Source organism: Balaenoptera physalus (assembly GCF_965194825.1).
Source record: "Balaenoptera physalus genome assembly, chromosome: 1".
NCBI lineage: Eukaryota > Metazoa > Chordata > Mammalia > Artiodactyla > Balaenopteridae > Balaenoptera > Balaenoptera physalus.
In genome coordinates, this window is record NC_138882.1 from 169,909,107 (window position 1) to 169,923,123 (window position 14,017).

The following is a 14,017-nucleotide window of genomic DNA, read 5'->3' on the forward strand; positions in this document are numbered from 1 at the left end:
GGGGAAAGGTTGGGGATATGAATGCTAAGAAAGGTAAGAATATGAGAAAATGTTGGAAATAGAAGTCAAGCATGGAGAGAGAAATTCGGGGCAAGTATTCAGCATAAAGCTGGGGGATGGGGGTGCAGTGAGCCTTGTGAGTCTCACAAGCTCTAGTATATCTACTGAATGAAGGTGCTTTCCCGACAATTCAGTTTAATCCAGCGTGGTTTAGGAAGAGAAGTAACATTTATTGGGCTCCACCTGTGTGCCGGGCACTGCAGGCAATTTGTATAAATGCCCTCAGTTAGCCTGCACAGTAAGCCTAAAGAGGAGGCATTAGCCCCGTTTATGGAGGTGTAACTGGGTCACTTTGGTCATTACTTAACCTCTCTGTTCCTCAGTTCCCAGTGGGGAGGATAACGACTACTTGTGGGGTTATTGTGAACACTAAGTGAGAGGAAGTGCGTGCATGCAGGGCTTGACACATATTAAGCACTCAATTACTGCTAGTCGTTATTCTTCCTGCCTCCGACTTGGCCAGGCGGGAGTCCACGACCGCACGGGGGACTTCTGACCGGGCGAGAGCGGACATTGGCGTGGCGCGGCGCCCGCCTCCCTAAACCGAGCCCTGACGTTCCTAACCGGCCGCCAGCCCCCCTGCGCCTTCCGGATGGCGCGGGGCGGGGCCGGCGCGGCCGCACAAAGGAAGCGCGCGGCCCGGCTTCCGCGCCGGCGCCCCGCCTCCCTTAGGCCCCGCCCCGCGCGCCCATTCCCCGCCCCCGCTTCGCCCCGCCCCCGGCGGAGGCGGCCGCGGGAGCCCTGCCGGGACGCGCCGCATTGTCTCCGCGGCGGCTGCAGCCCTCGAGCGCCCGCCGCGCGCGCGCAATCCGCCGCCGCCCGCACCCCCGCCCCGGCCTCGCGCCCCCGCCGCCCTTTGTGGACGCCGGCCCGGCCGGTACGGTCGGATGCGCCGCGGCAGCCCCGGGCCCCGGCTCGGAGGCTCCCGGCGGAGAGGAGGCGGCCCGCCTGGGCCCGGGACCCCGCGCGAGGCGGCGCCCGGCCGAGGGGTTGCGTAGGCCCCGCCCGGCCAGGCCCAGCCGGGCCCTGGACAGGTCAGTGCCCGTGGCGGGGGAGGGGTTCTCGCCAGGAGGGGTACCGCGGCCCGCTCTCGTCGCACTGGACACCGGGCACCGCCCTCCGGTGCCACTCCCGGCCCGGGCCTACTGGGCTGCCAGGTCGTGCCAGCCCGCGATTCTCGCCCTCCCGGCGCCGGGGAGGTGTCCTGCGTCTCCCCCCTCGTCGGGGACCCTGCCTGCCCCGCACTTCCCCGGCAGCCGCTGTGTCACCTTCGGCGTGCCAGACGCTTCCGTGTGTCCCCGCACACCCCCACCCCGGCCTCGGTCCTCCGGGGCGGTGCTTTACCGGAGATGGACGGTCCGCTTAGGGACAGGGCTGCTGGCATCCGCTGTACTCTCTGGGTAGGGGACTGCCTATCTTGGAGGCCTGCGGCTTCGCTGGAGAGTTTTGTTTTTAATCTAGTTCAGTCTCACGAAGCTTTTAATTGGATGGAAAGGGACAAGCTGTTCTGTGTCTGTCCTCTCTTCCATTTTTAGAAGAGCGTTTTCTCTCCTTCCCGTGCCAAATGAAGGCATATTGTATTGTTGATTCTTTACATTAAAATCGGGACTTGTGAGATTCTTTATTTAAATTGAAGTCCACAGAGAGGGAAATAATTTGCCCAAGATCAGGTTGCAAACTAATGGTGAACCTACAGTGTGAACTCCTAGTCCCCGGCTCCTGTATTGTTGGATACCAGTTTGTGCCAGTGATACCCCCGCCATCCCAATCCTCACCATCCCTCCCCCAAGCCTGCCTTTTAGACCTGAACAGATTTCACTGACATACTTTCAGCTCTGATCAACTTTCCTTTCCTTCCTGCTCCATACCTAGAATGTTGACTTTCTTCCCATGCTGCCTACAGAGACGCTCTTTTATTCTTTTTCCTGCTAAACAACTTAGTGACAGCTCTCCCCTTAGATATCTCCCATCCTAGATCTTTAATCCCCTTCCATTAGCATATTGGACCCAGAGGATCCCTTGTTGTGAAATAAGCTACCGACCTAAATCCACCATATGTCCCCGATTTTTCTAGGACAACCCCAATTTAAAATATTCTATCACATTGTCTATCAACCAAGTGTCTCGATTTTTGGTTTAGAAAATAATGTCATTTTAACCATATCAGGCCCTGCTGTCCTGGCCTTTTCCAGCCATTTGGCTCTGGGGCATAACTGGGTAATCCAATTATCATTCACCTGGGATTTTTCATCCCTCCCCCCACCCCTGAGTCAACCCAAATGTTGGAACTGCTAGGATTTCTAGATGAGTCTGAAAATTGCAGGCTAATGAGGCAAGGAAATTCCTTCTTGATCCTGTATGTCTGCCCCCGCTGCCCTCCCCATTTTTTATTCCGGTAGAGGGCCTCAGACCTGTGGCAGCGTCTATTGATAAGGGCTTAAGTTGAGGTCACATGGGATGCAGGGCTTCATATCATGTTGACTCCAGAATAGAAAGAAAGAAACTTACTGTGTTGGTTACAGGGCAGGAGATTCTGTCTTGGATCTTAAGATACCTGCACAGCTAAGTAGTTTTGGTTCCACTCAGATTTCACACACCTTCATTAGGCTCCTGCCTCATGTAAAGCATTATCCTAGGCACTGTGGAGAATATAGAAGTGATTTTCTCACTTAGCCCCCAACATCTGGATCTATATCTGGAAACAGCCACATTTTTGAATCAGCTGATACAGTGTTTCCCACTGTTTCTTTACCTAAGTTCCAGTCCCTGCAAGGCGGGAACCAGAGCTTCTGGCTTGGCTCCTTCTCAAGGGCTGGCTTCTTTCAGAGGGCCCAGCAGATGGGTAGTGGTGCTCGTGTGGCACCTGCCCTTTCCAGGCACTCTTATCACGTGAGCTCTGCCTCTCAGCCCACCCAAGATCTGTTTCCAGGCTTGTCCATACACATCGGGAAGAATAGATGCCTTTTTTCTCCAGCATTAATCTTGCCACTTTTCTGTTGTTCTTGAGTTGGTTTCTCAGTTGTCCAACTGCATTTTTGTGAGAGGTAGCTCCTGTTTTCATTGCCTTCTCCTCCCCCCCACCCCTTTTAAGCTGTTGTTTTATTAATAGGTGGCACATAGGTACGCAATGAATGTTGGTATTTTATCATGCACTCGCCTCCCAGCCCTGTCCACTTCTCTTCCAGGTCCTGGCTTAATTTCTGATTTACCTTTGTCAGATGCACTCAACATATATTATTTCCACTTCCTCAAAGTAAGGAGGAAACCCCAGCTCTTCTTCCTTCTGTCCCAGTAATGATTTTCCTGGCTGTGGTCTCTTCAGCCATTGTTCCTCTGCATTTCAATGCAGGGTAACCTTTTAGGAAGGTGTTGTTATGCTTGCTTCTCCAGACATACCTCCTCTGTCACTGACTTTCTAGTCTAAGCTGATTGACCCTGAGACTTCTCTTCCTGCTACCAAGGCCCCTTCCCCCATCTGTGACCCTGTGCCGGTGACTTGCTCTGGCTCAGCCCCAGAATCCACTCTTTTTCAGACCACATCCTTTTTCCTGCCTTACTCATTTCCTGTCTCAGATACTTTGGATCCCTTGGATCTTTCAGTGGGAAAGAGAAAAAGAGGAATAGATAGACGATTTTATAAAATTGAACTGTTCTTGCCTCTGGTCTTGCGTGCTCTAACTTAGGCCATCCCCTCCCTAGGTTTTCTTGTTTTAGGGGGAAAAAAAATGACTGCTATCTCAGAATTAAGAACCGTTACCTGAGGTTTTGAGTGTCTTTTTATCTGTTTTTTTCCTGTTGTGAATGTGTGAAGAGGATGACTCGACTGCCTTAGACGCTTCCTCTAAGTCTCTGCCCTCCTTTGGGCTTTAGGCCTCACACTAGGCATTCGGTAACTATTTGCTGAATTAAGTTCACCGCCTTCCTATCAAAGTCCTTCACTTTCAGCTAGCATGGATCAGTAAACCAACATAAAATTTAAGTTGAAAAAACTAGGGAGTAGGATGGTGGCTCCAGTTCTGGTAACGCTGCTCCGTGTTAGTGTGACATTCACCGAGGGTTGTTTCTTCCTCTTGGTCAGTCCAAGTTTATATTAAAGTTCTCCCAGCTGTGCAGTGCCGTTTACTCTCCAGACATATTTGGTCCCATCCTGAAAAAGATTCTCTCCTGAAAAGATACATCTACTAGAGTTGAGAGTAGGGAAATGAGACACCTTCATAGAAGCATAGTTTCTCTTTTATTCCCTTTCTTTTGTGCCATTTTGCAACTGGAAGCTGAAGATGATGATTTTCTGTGGTCAGGAGGAATCTCACAAAAGTGGTTGTAGAGATTCTTTTGTGTTTTCCACCCCCGTGGAAAAGCAGGGTGAGGACTGGCTGCCTTATGCAATCTACTCTCATGAGGCCTTTGTACCAGTAACAGAAATGACTCTCTGCAGTGACTTAGCACCTTGTCTGGTGGAAATCAAAGCTGGGACTACCCCTCAAGGTAGAGGTATGAACATATACAGATTTATGTTTTCAGTGTTTTTATGGCATGCTTTAAACTACAGTGTGAGTCAACAGTTAAAAAGACTCCGTTTGAGTATGTGTTCTGTTAAAAATGTTTAAAGTAGGCCTGTTTAAGATAACTTGAATTACTTATTCACAATTCACATAGATGCAGGTTTCATTTTAAGCATTGACTTTTTTAAAAATTTCAGTTTTAATTTAGCTACATCAGCACACTGATTTGATGCTTGCAAAGAAACTCCGAAACAAACCATCTTTAATTCAACTTTATGACATTTTGGAATTGTTAGGAAAATAATCAACCATTTATTTATCCAAGACAACAGTCTTACAGATTCAGGGCTTTTTTCCCCCTTCAATAACAAAAGTAGAATATAATTGCCATGGTCAAGAAATGGTTGTTTTTTTTTCCGGCCCTGCCCCACGACATGCAGGATCTTAGTTCCCCAACCAGGAATCGTATGTGCACCCCCTGCATTGGAAGCTCGGCGTTTCAACCACTGGGCCGCCAGGGAAGTCCCGAGATGGGCTCTTTTATAGTTAATCGAGTTATACAGTTAAGAATGATTCGTTTTTGAAGGTATAAAATATAGTAAGAAACATAGCATATAATTTAAATAATAAGTTGTTGCTATGTGATTCATTGTAAGACCATCTAGGCCAGCATAAGAAACTTAATGGTTTGTTGTTCTTTTTCCTTCCCCTTCCAAATTTATTTATAGTTAGTGAAAAGGGATGTGCTTTCCTATACTTGAAATTTCCAAATGCTTTTTTTAGTTAAATCCAAAAGAGAACATTCTTTCTACATCTGCCAAAGAAATGATTGCTATTAAATAGGGATTTCCAGTGTTCTAAGATGAATCCAGATGTTGAAGAGTGTCCCAGTTTGCTGTTAGACTCTCTTGAAAGCAAAAACCTGTTTCTTGGATGATTTTCTTCTTAGCAGTGAAATTTGTCATAGCTTCTCTTAAGAAAAGATGACTGTTAGCTGCCGTGTCATAACCAACTCTTCTCCAGTAGATTAGGAGAAGCAGGCCTGATGCTGAATATTGAGACCGTTGGCAAGAAAATGAGAGTTCATGACTGCCGGGAGTTATTTTTAAAGCTCTAGTTGCATGGCTATTATGTCTCAAATACTGTATAATTATCCCTAGTTACTGATATCTTTAGCCTATTTGAAACCATCCATATGTGGCCTAAATCCACACAGCTATATTAAGACATTTTTAAACAATCAAAGCAAATGACACTTTAAATTAAAACAAAATTAATGTGAATCAACTACCATTTTTTAAAAAATTGGTTAAGTCCACATTTCCAGGCCTCCAGTAATCAGTATTAATCTCTTCTGTCAGCTGATTGGTAGCAAAGTAGCGTGATTGAAAACTTAGACAGTGGTTATTAAAGGAAGGGGGCAGTGTTTTCTAAGAGCAGAAATGATCAAGAAGATTGATTTGCAAGATAAGTATTATCTATCCCATTATATAGACAAGGACAACTGAGGTTTGGCTTTCTCTAGCATGTGCGTGTGCACTCTCTCTCTCTCTCTCTCTCCCTCTCCCATTTCTCTAAGAATATTAGTGCTTCTGCAGTTGGTAAATAAATAAGGCATTATATCAGGCAACATGGTGGCCTTTCCTTGCTATCAACCTGAAAATAGAGAATTTTCTAAACATTTCTAGTTGTTTTTTTAACTGTTATAAATCCATCTTCCATGATTTTCTCTTCAGCCTTTTAAAGTAATTTCTTTTCACAGGCTAAACAGCCTCCTGGCATTATAAGAACCACTAGGAAAAGTGGTTCTTTATTTGTTCCTGAGTTCTTTCTTTTCTGGTTCCTGGGGTTCTTTTGTGTAATAGCCTGGGACTGTTTATGAAAGAAATGCATAGGAAGGGAGGGAATCTGGCAGTTGTCATGTCCTTTGGATTAACGACTGTTGAAGGTGAATTGGGACGTGTGGTCTGCCCCAAAGGGCAGGTGCATTTCCCTTGTGTTGCAGTCATTGTCAAAGTGGAAGTAAGATTTCTTCCCGAAGCCTTACTTCAGGAGTGCAAGGACAGGACACTGAGTAGGCCAGAGCACCTGAGGAACATGAATGATACCTGAGTTTGGACCAGTGAAAGAACAGCTCTGCTCTGGGGCTGCAAGAGGCCAGGCTCAGTGTGAGTGAGACTGGGGCAGTTTCCTGATCTCTCAAGTCTCAGCGATGGGAGCCCTCCAATGGCCATGTCAGGCCTCTTCCACTGTGTCGTAACTGCAGTGACTTATTTAATCCTTACCACAGCCATATGGGACAGAGAGTACCTTCCCCATTTTACAGATGAGGAAACTGAGGCCTAGAGTAACTTGCCTGGGATTACAGAGTAGGATTTAAGCTTAGGGTCTTTCTGATCCCAGTCTTAACTGCTGGGTAGCACAGCCTCTAAATGTAATCAGTGCCAGGCATTTTACATATATAAACTCTAACATTCCCTGTAACCCTGCAAGGTAAGCAGCATGATTGTCATTTTTATAGATGGAGAAACTAAGGCGCAGAGCAGGTACCAAGTGCTTGAAGCTAGCTACACAGGTAATCAAAGATGGAACCAGAGTATGAACCCAGGTCTGCCCCAGTGCTGGTGGCCTTTCCACTCTGCCATTTTTCCTCTTGTCTCCTGTGATCCTGATGTCTCTAGCGGAGAGCCTCTCCTGTTGGTTCCAGACCTTTTGCCTTGTGAAATCACAGCGTCTGCTAGAGAACTGTGATGTTAGGATATCTGGGAGCCCTCAACCGCAGCCCTGGAGACCGTAGGGCTGCAGAGCTTTTTTTGAACGCTGTCCCTGGCTCCCTGCAGCCAGTGAGCCATCGCACGTTGACCAGCCGCAGGTGCTGCTGCTGAGTGGGACCTGGTCTTCAGCCTGGGCCGGGCAGCAGTGCTGCAGCTGTTTGGAAATCCCCCCTGGCTCCGGGTCCCGAGCCACGCGGGGGCGGCTGGCTGTCGCTCCATTGATTTTTGCCTCCAGAGCTGGGGGTGGCCACTTGGAAAACGTTCAGCTGTTTACAATTCAGCTTATGTACACTTTAGCTGGGGAGTGTGGGTGAGTCAGAAGGCCCGCTCCCTCTGCCTGTGTCCTAAGAGACAGCCTGAGAGTCAGCTGTATGGTAATGGCCGCCAGGGAGGAGGAGGAACCCACCCTGCCAGAGCCAGATGCTTAAGACCCAGGAGGCCCGTCTGCTCTCCAGTCCTCTTAACCCAGACTCAACAAGGTCACTCCGCAGGGACACCGAGGCGCGTCTGAGGCAACCTGGCCCAGCTTCCCTTTCATCGGGCCGCCACCTCCCCGCCAGGCACCGGGTATGGAGCCAGGGCCTTGCCCTCCCGTGACTCGGCAGAGCGCCCCAAAGGGATCCTCCTGTCGCAGCCCTTTCTTCCCTCTCGGGAGAGGCCCCTAAGAGCAGAGGCGCTCCGAGGGGCAGGGTGATGAGGGCACCTGTGTGAGGCAGCCACGGCCTGCTGTGCGTCCGGGAGCCAGGGGCTTTTCGTGGGTCTGACAGTAACCCGGTCCTTGGCAGAATTGCAAAAGCTACAAACATCTGGCATTGGTACCTCCAGCCTTCTGGTTCTCAGGAGGGACCCTCGGTGGGAAGGGGCCTACAATTTTCCCACGTCTCTAAGGGCTCCTTTTGTGCTTGTTTTAGAAGGTACTCTCTTCCAAATTAGGTGGTACCCACTCTTGCCTTGATTCTGAAATGCACACTTTTAACTATGCACCCTTTTCCTCCTCTGGGAAATTAAGATGTTAGACCCAGGGCCCTTCTAACTCCAGCCCTCTGTGATCTAGTGCCCCTGATCCAAAATGTCCACTCTTCATGCCCCAATCCTCCCACCAAACCTTATCCCTAAATTGGGAGGAAAGCTGTCTGCTTCTCTAAGTGATTCACAGCCAGGTGTGAATGGCCACAGGTGTATATTTGCATTTTAAAGCAGGTTGTTAACCAAATGAATCTCTTTAATGGAATACTCTGTCAGGGTCCCAGGATAGAGCCGCCATTCCTCCTTCCCTCTCTCTTCCCTCTCTCTCCCCCTCCTCTCTTCCCTCTCTCTCTCTCTCTCTCTCAACAAATTGGTGCTTAATGAGATATCTTACCTCCCTCACTTTCAGAGCAGCACTGATTTCTTTAGGGGCCCAAATATAACTAATGAGATTGTAAAGCGAGGCCGCAGCCTTTCCAGAGGGCTCAGCCCTCAGCTTGCCGTGCTGTTAGCACCAGGGGCATCTGGTCTGTGTCAGCTGCTCCCCGTCTGGGATGTGGCTTCCCTGGGCGTCACTTTGCAGGTGCTCCCCTCAGGGTCTCTCTAGAGCAAGCAGTTGTTTAGGAATCCTGCTGTCACCCCTCCTGGCCACGTGACTGGCCTGCTAAGCTCAGGCACAGTGAGCCGGACTTCAGAGCCAGGGGCCTGGAGAGAACGCTCTGTGTTGTATAAGCGACCTTGTTTTGCCATTTGTCGAGCAGAATTTGTTGCAGGCAAGTGATCCATGTTATCACCTACTCTGCTTCCTTGAATCCTTTATGAACTTCATTAGCTTTGTCTTTCTCCTGCTGCTGCCAAGCAAGGGTAGTTAGAAGTCTTGTAAATTAAAATGCCCCTTTCTCCTCATGTCTGGAGAAAGTGGAAATAGCCACTGGCCACGTTGAAGGGTAGAAGGAGAGGCTCTGCTTGCCCTTCATTTCCTCTGAAGTCAGGTCTTCAAGGCGACTTATTTTAGGGGCAAATAGAATGAGTGGCCAGGTCATCTGAAATACCCACAATAAATGTTAGTACTGAACGATATTTCAGCATAACTGATGATTTTTGCCTTACCTGTGCTTATAAAGAGCACCGTAACTGGTTCCGAAGTGGCCCAGGTGGTGCGTAGCTGGGGCCAGCCTGACCTCTGTCCTCAGTGGGCAGGAAAGCTCGGCCTCTCTGGGCACCTACCTCCTGGCCCCGAGGGTGGGGCCGTTTTTATAGGCGCCTCCGGCCTCTGCCTCTAGAGGTCCTCACGCCTTTCCAAATGCCTGGAGCCAGCATCAGTGTTTCAAAGGGACCAGGGAACCCAGAGCTGCAGCCTTTGGGGCCAGTTTAATGCTGTATCTCCCTTCTGCTGAGGAAGTCCTCACTCTAACAGGAAGAACTGGGCTAAGGAATAGCTCTCATTCTTCTTTATAGCCAGGTACCCAGAAATGCCACCCCCGTAGGCAGGCACCAGCCCAGCTGCTCCCTCTCGTCATTATCACCTCAGAAGGTGATGTGCCAGTCTCAGCTGGTGGCCGGTTGCTGCCGGAAGAGTAGGGAGATCTGTACGCTGGTCAAGAGTGAAGACGGGGACCACGGGTTCCCCATGCTCCAGCTCAGCAGCCGTTAAATGGTTGTCATATATTGGACACTGGGTTAGCCCTGGAGATACAGATGAGACCCAGACGGCCCCCACCTAACGGCACCTGCTTTGCCTAGCAGAGGAGACGGGCCCTGTAGCAGATAATTTCACAGACTGGGCCACTGGGGGGTCCTTCCTATTTTAATCCAGTCCCTACAAGGGCTGTTTCTGCCAGCGCCTGTGAGACCAGATTGAGAAGCAACCTACAAGGTTCAGGCCTATGTTATGTAACAACTCCCCCAGAACACATTGTTTTGTCCATTCTGATCCAAATACTTGGCCCTTTGTGGTCAGCTTCAGTTGAAGGCTAGATTCTACTTCCCCCTTCCACCACCACCACTGAAGCTTGGCTTTATTTCCCTCCTGCAGCCTCTCCTACTCAGGGTGTCCTGGCCTCCACCTTTCAGATCCAGCTAGCTAACTCTGTATGAAGGCATTTGAGACCTGTGGGAATCCCGGCAGCACTTATAGCCTCGGGACTGGTCAAGGGAATTGAGTAAGGAAGAATTCCAAAGATAGAGAATTTCTTTGTCTCTGTCTTTCATCTGGCCTCAGGGCCAACAGGGCAGGTTTCTGCAAGTTTAAGCTGCTTTCCCCTAAGCAGGCTGCAAAGCAGTCTGGGAGAAAGGGAAGCAGATTAAATTAATCTCAGTGTGCTGAGCTTGGCAGGGGGTGAGATTGTGTATGGTCATTCCAGAAATAGCCCAAACTCCTTTGTGACTAAAGCACATGATAAGGTATTGCCTACAAGATGACTGCAAAGCAAAATAGCTGCAAACCTTTGTACAGTCGTGAAACGCTCTCCCTTCCGTCCCTTGGATTCTGTGTCTTCTGTAAGCTGCCCCAGAGGTATAATGGAGAGTGACAGTTTCTAATGTTGTGGTGAAGGGGTTTATTAGTTTGTTCTCTTGCTTAATAAGATCCTTTTTTAAAAACTTAGATTCCCAAAAAGTCTTTTTCCTCCCAGAGTTAAGTATTGGCTCTGTAGCCTCTGAGCTGGTGAATGTCTCTGTTTGCTACTGTATTTGGCATGAGGAAGGACTCTGCCCTCAGGAGCTCCCCCCTCGTCTTGCAGTGTACGTTAGTAGGCACAGGTCTGAGAGACAGGAGGGAAGGGGGTAGAGGGGGCAAGGAGAAGAGTCGAACAAGATTGGAGAGATCCCATAAAAGGAGACAGGGTATCAGCTGTTTGGTGATAAATATCAGTGAAAAGAGGGAGGTGGGCGTGATCCCAGAATTCAGAGGAGAATGGATTAACTCCATAGAAGTATTATAAACTAAAACAAGGGAGTCACTCATTGCTCTCCATCTGTGCTCTCAGCTAGGAACAAGATTGTGTTCAAAAGAAACAAAACAAAACTCTTACCAACAGGATCTCTTGGATCAATACACTTGATATATTATGTTAGTATTGACTGAGTACCTGACTTTAAAAGATGCTGGCAAAGAAGACCTAGGGTGATGATGAATTTGCAACCTTTTATATAAGAAGTAGTCAAAGGAGCAGAGGGAGTGTGGCCTGGAGGAGAGAACATAAACTGGGCTCATAAGTGACATCCTTCATGACACCAAGAGCATTTCTTGAGTGTTTCCCAGTGTGCTAGCACTGCATTGCTATTCATTTTCTCACTTAGTCCTCGTAGCAACACTAAAGGGTAGGTCTTATTATTGTATGTATTTTATAGCTGGAGAAACCAAGGCTCAGAGACAGAAGAGGACTTGTCCCTAATCCACTTGAGTGATAGAGACCAGTCTCTAAGCCAGGTCTAAGTCTGCGTTTTTGCCTATTATACAAATAAGATTAGCCTTGTTCTGTGTGGTCCTAAGGAATAGAACCAGGGTAAGTGGACAGAAATTAACAGAAGATAGAGTTTTGGCTCATTGTAAGGAAGAACTTATTAATTGAACTGCCCAAGTTGGGAACAAACTACTTCAGAGATAGTGAGTTCCTTTGTCATTAGAGGTATTCAAACAAATGCCAGAAGATCACTGGGGGTGGGGCTATTATAGGGAAGGGTCAAGCACTGGTAAGGGGTTGAACCAGACTTTCTAATCTTGTGATTCCATAATCCGTACAGTAGCTCATTAGCGAAGCCAGGGAATATTTTACTAGGCTCTAATTAGAAGGGAATAGCCATCATCTAAAAATAGGATTTTAACTTACACAGTAACCTTTCTATTTTAACAACATTTATTCATTATTTTAAATAAAATACAGATTTGTTTCTTTGCGTATTTAAAATATTTTAAAATATAAACGCAACAAAAATGTAATTATGTAAACACAGACTTAAATATTTAAAATTTAAAAGCAAAGAAACTTAACTTGATTGATTGTATAATTAACTCAGTCCTCCTAGTTATTCATGGATTGTTAAGGAAAGATTTTTTTTTTTCTAGTTCCCAAACACCTTTACAATTTTAGAAAGACTGATTCTAAAGGAGAAATTTTCCATCCCTATAGAAAGGTCAAAAGTGTCAAAAAAATTTTTTTCAAAGGATTATAAACACGTAAAGGAATTTTTCTAACTTGCTAGTATGACTGTCTCCAAAAAAATTAATTTTTAAAAAATCTCATTAATCACATCTCTTAGGTAACTCCTGCTCAGCTCTGAAATTTATTATAGTTGAATTATAGAGGTCTGAGTACTGAGGGCATGTGTCATGGCCAACTCTTTTTTTTTTAACAAAAAAGATTTATCCCAGTTTATTGCACATTAGGACTACTAGTAAGAAAATGAGCCGGTTATAAACCTTTTCTAAAATGAGTTTATTTTGATTTCTCCATGCCACATAATTAGGCATTGTGAATTCCTGTTCTGGGGTGGGATTTTTAGATCTTTAACATGAAATAAGAGCATCTTCATATAAATTTTGTGCAAAAATTACTTAGCTAATAAATATACTGAAATTGTTTTTAAAGTGTGTAATACATACATTCACACCGGGTTATGCTTACTGTCAATAGGCTTGTTGCAATAAAGAAATGGCTTTTTCTTCTTTTTTCTTCTTTCTTTCTTTTTTTTCTTTTTTAGGAAGTTCCAGGTTAAAGGCAACCTCAGCTTCACACAGTTGGTGGTGGTAGAGAATGGCCCTGGGAAGGGGGGGGTGGGGAAAGAGTTTAAAAAGTGAAGAGAGAAAAGTTGCTTCTAAAACAGTGAAGCAACTCAGGAGAGGTACGTTTGGAGTGGAGAAAAGGGGGTCCCTTGTGGTGTGTTTCTGTAAAGGCACCTCATCATACTTACTGGAGCTCTGTCAGGCTCTTCAGAGAAAGGCTGGCAGGCCCGTGGAGAGGAAAACTTAAGCAAGGCTCTCCGTGGAGGGAAGGAGTCTGTGGTTGGCTGAGAATCAGATTGGCTGTGGAGCTGAGAACTGGACAAGAGGCTTGATTGGGAGCAGGAGACCTGCAGGAACAGCATAGAAAACCTCAGCTCTGCCCAGGGGCTTCCTCGGTGGAGAAACAGAATACACGCACATCTTAATGCAGTGATCCCAAATAACCAGTCTCCGATGAGGCAGACCTGTGTTAAAATGTTTACTTGGGGTTCAGTACTTTGACATTTCACGGCACGCTTAAAATCTAACCCTTTCCTGAGGAACCTCGTAGAAGGTTCATTTATCCTCTCTCCCCCAAACCCCGTCTTGCCCCAAGCCCTATACTAGTTCAGCTTTTCATCTTGGTTTTAGATGTCACCTTGAATACATTTTCTCCCTTGAGCAGAGCAGAATGTAAACTCGTTTGTCCACATCAGTATTGACCAAGGTCTTAACTCCTCCAAGGCAGAATTCTTGCCTGTGTAACCTGGTTGGACTATGCTTAGCACAGTTGGGAAATTCAGAAACACTGCTGGCGGATGAGCTGCATGGTTGCAGAGCAGACTGTAGTCTCACTTGGTGGTGGGTCCATTGAGACTGTACCACTTTTGAATGGGTCACTGAGGGAGGGGGCTGCTTGGTTTGCATCGTCGGGCAGTGTTGAGTCCCTGCTCTGCTACTGGCCTAGACCTGGTTCTGACCCCCCCTGCTTGTGTTTTCCTGCTTTCCCTTGT

The 14,017-nt window shown here is 47.3% G+C and overlaps 1 protein-coding gene and 1 long non-coding RNA gene across 6 annotated transcripts in view; one reads left to right on the plus strand and one right to left on the minus strand.

Moving 5' to 3' along the window:
* Nucleotides 1-14,015, minus strand: part of LOC309638194 — a 30,484-nt gene extending 16,469 nt beyond the window's left edge. Inside the window, exon 1 of the long non-coding RNA XR_014251016.1 lies at nt 1,405-14,015. This is a non-coding gene — a long non-coding RNA (uncharacterized lncRNA). The remainder of the gene's footprint in view (nt 1-1,404) is intronic.
* PHC2 (polyhomeotic homolog 2) overlaps nt 1-14,017 on the plus strand; it is a 102,021-nt gene that overhangs the window by 77,864 nt on the left and 10,140 nt on the right. The window contains exon 1 of one of the 5 annotated variants that reach the window (XM_082413762.1): nt 792-1,094. The exons of the other annotated variants lie outside the window; for them this stretch is intronic. The gene's annotated coding sequence lies outside the window, so the exon portion shown is untranslated. Of the gene's footprint in view, nt 1-791; nt 1,095-14,017 lie in introns of those variants that run through there. 5 annotated transcript variants of the gene reach the window in all.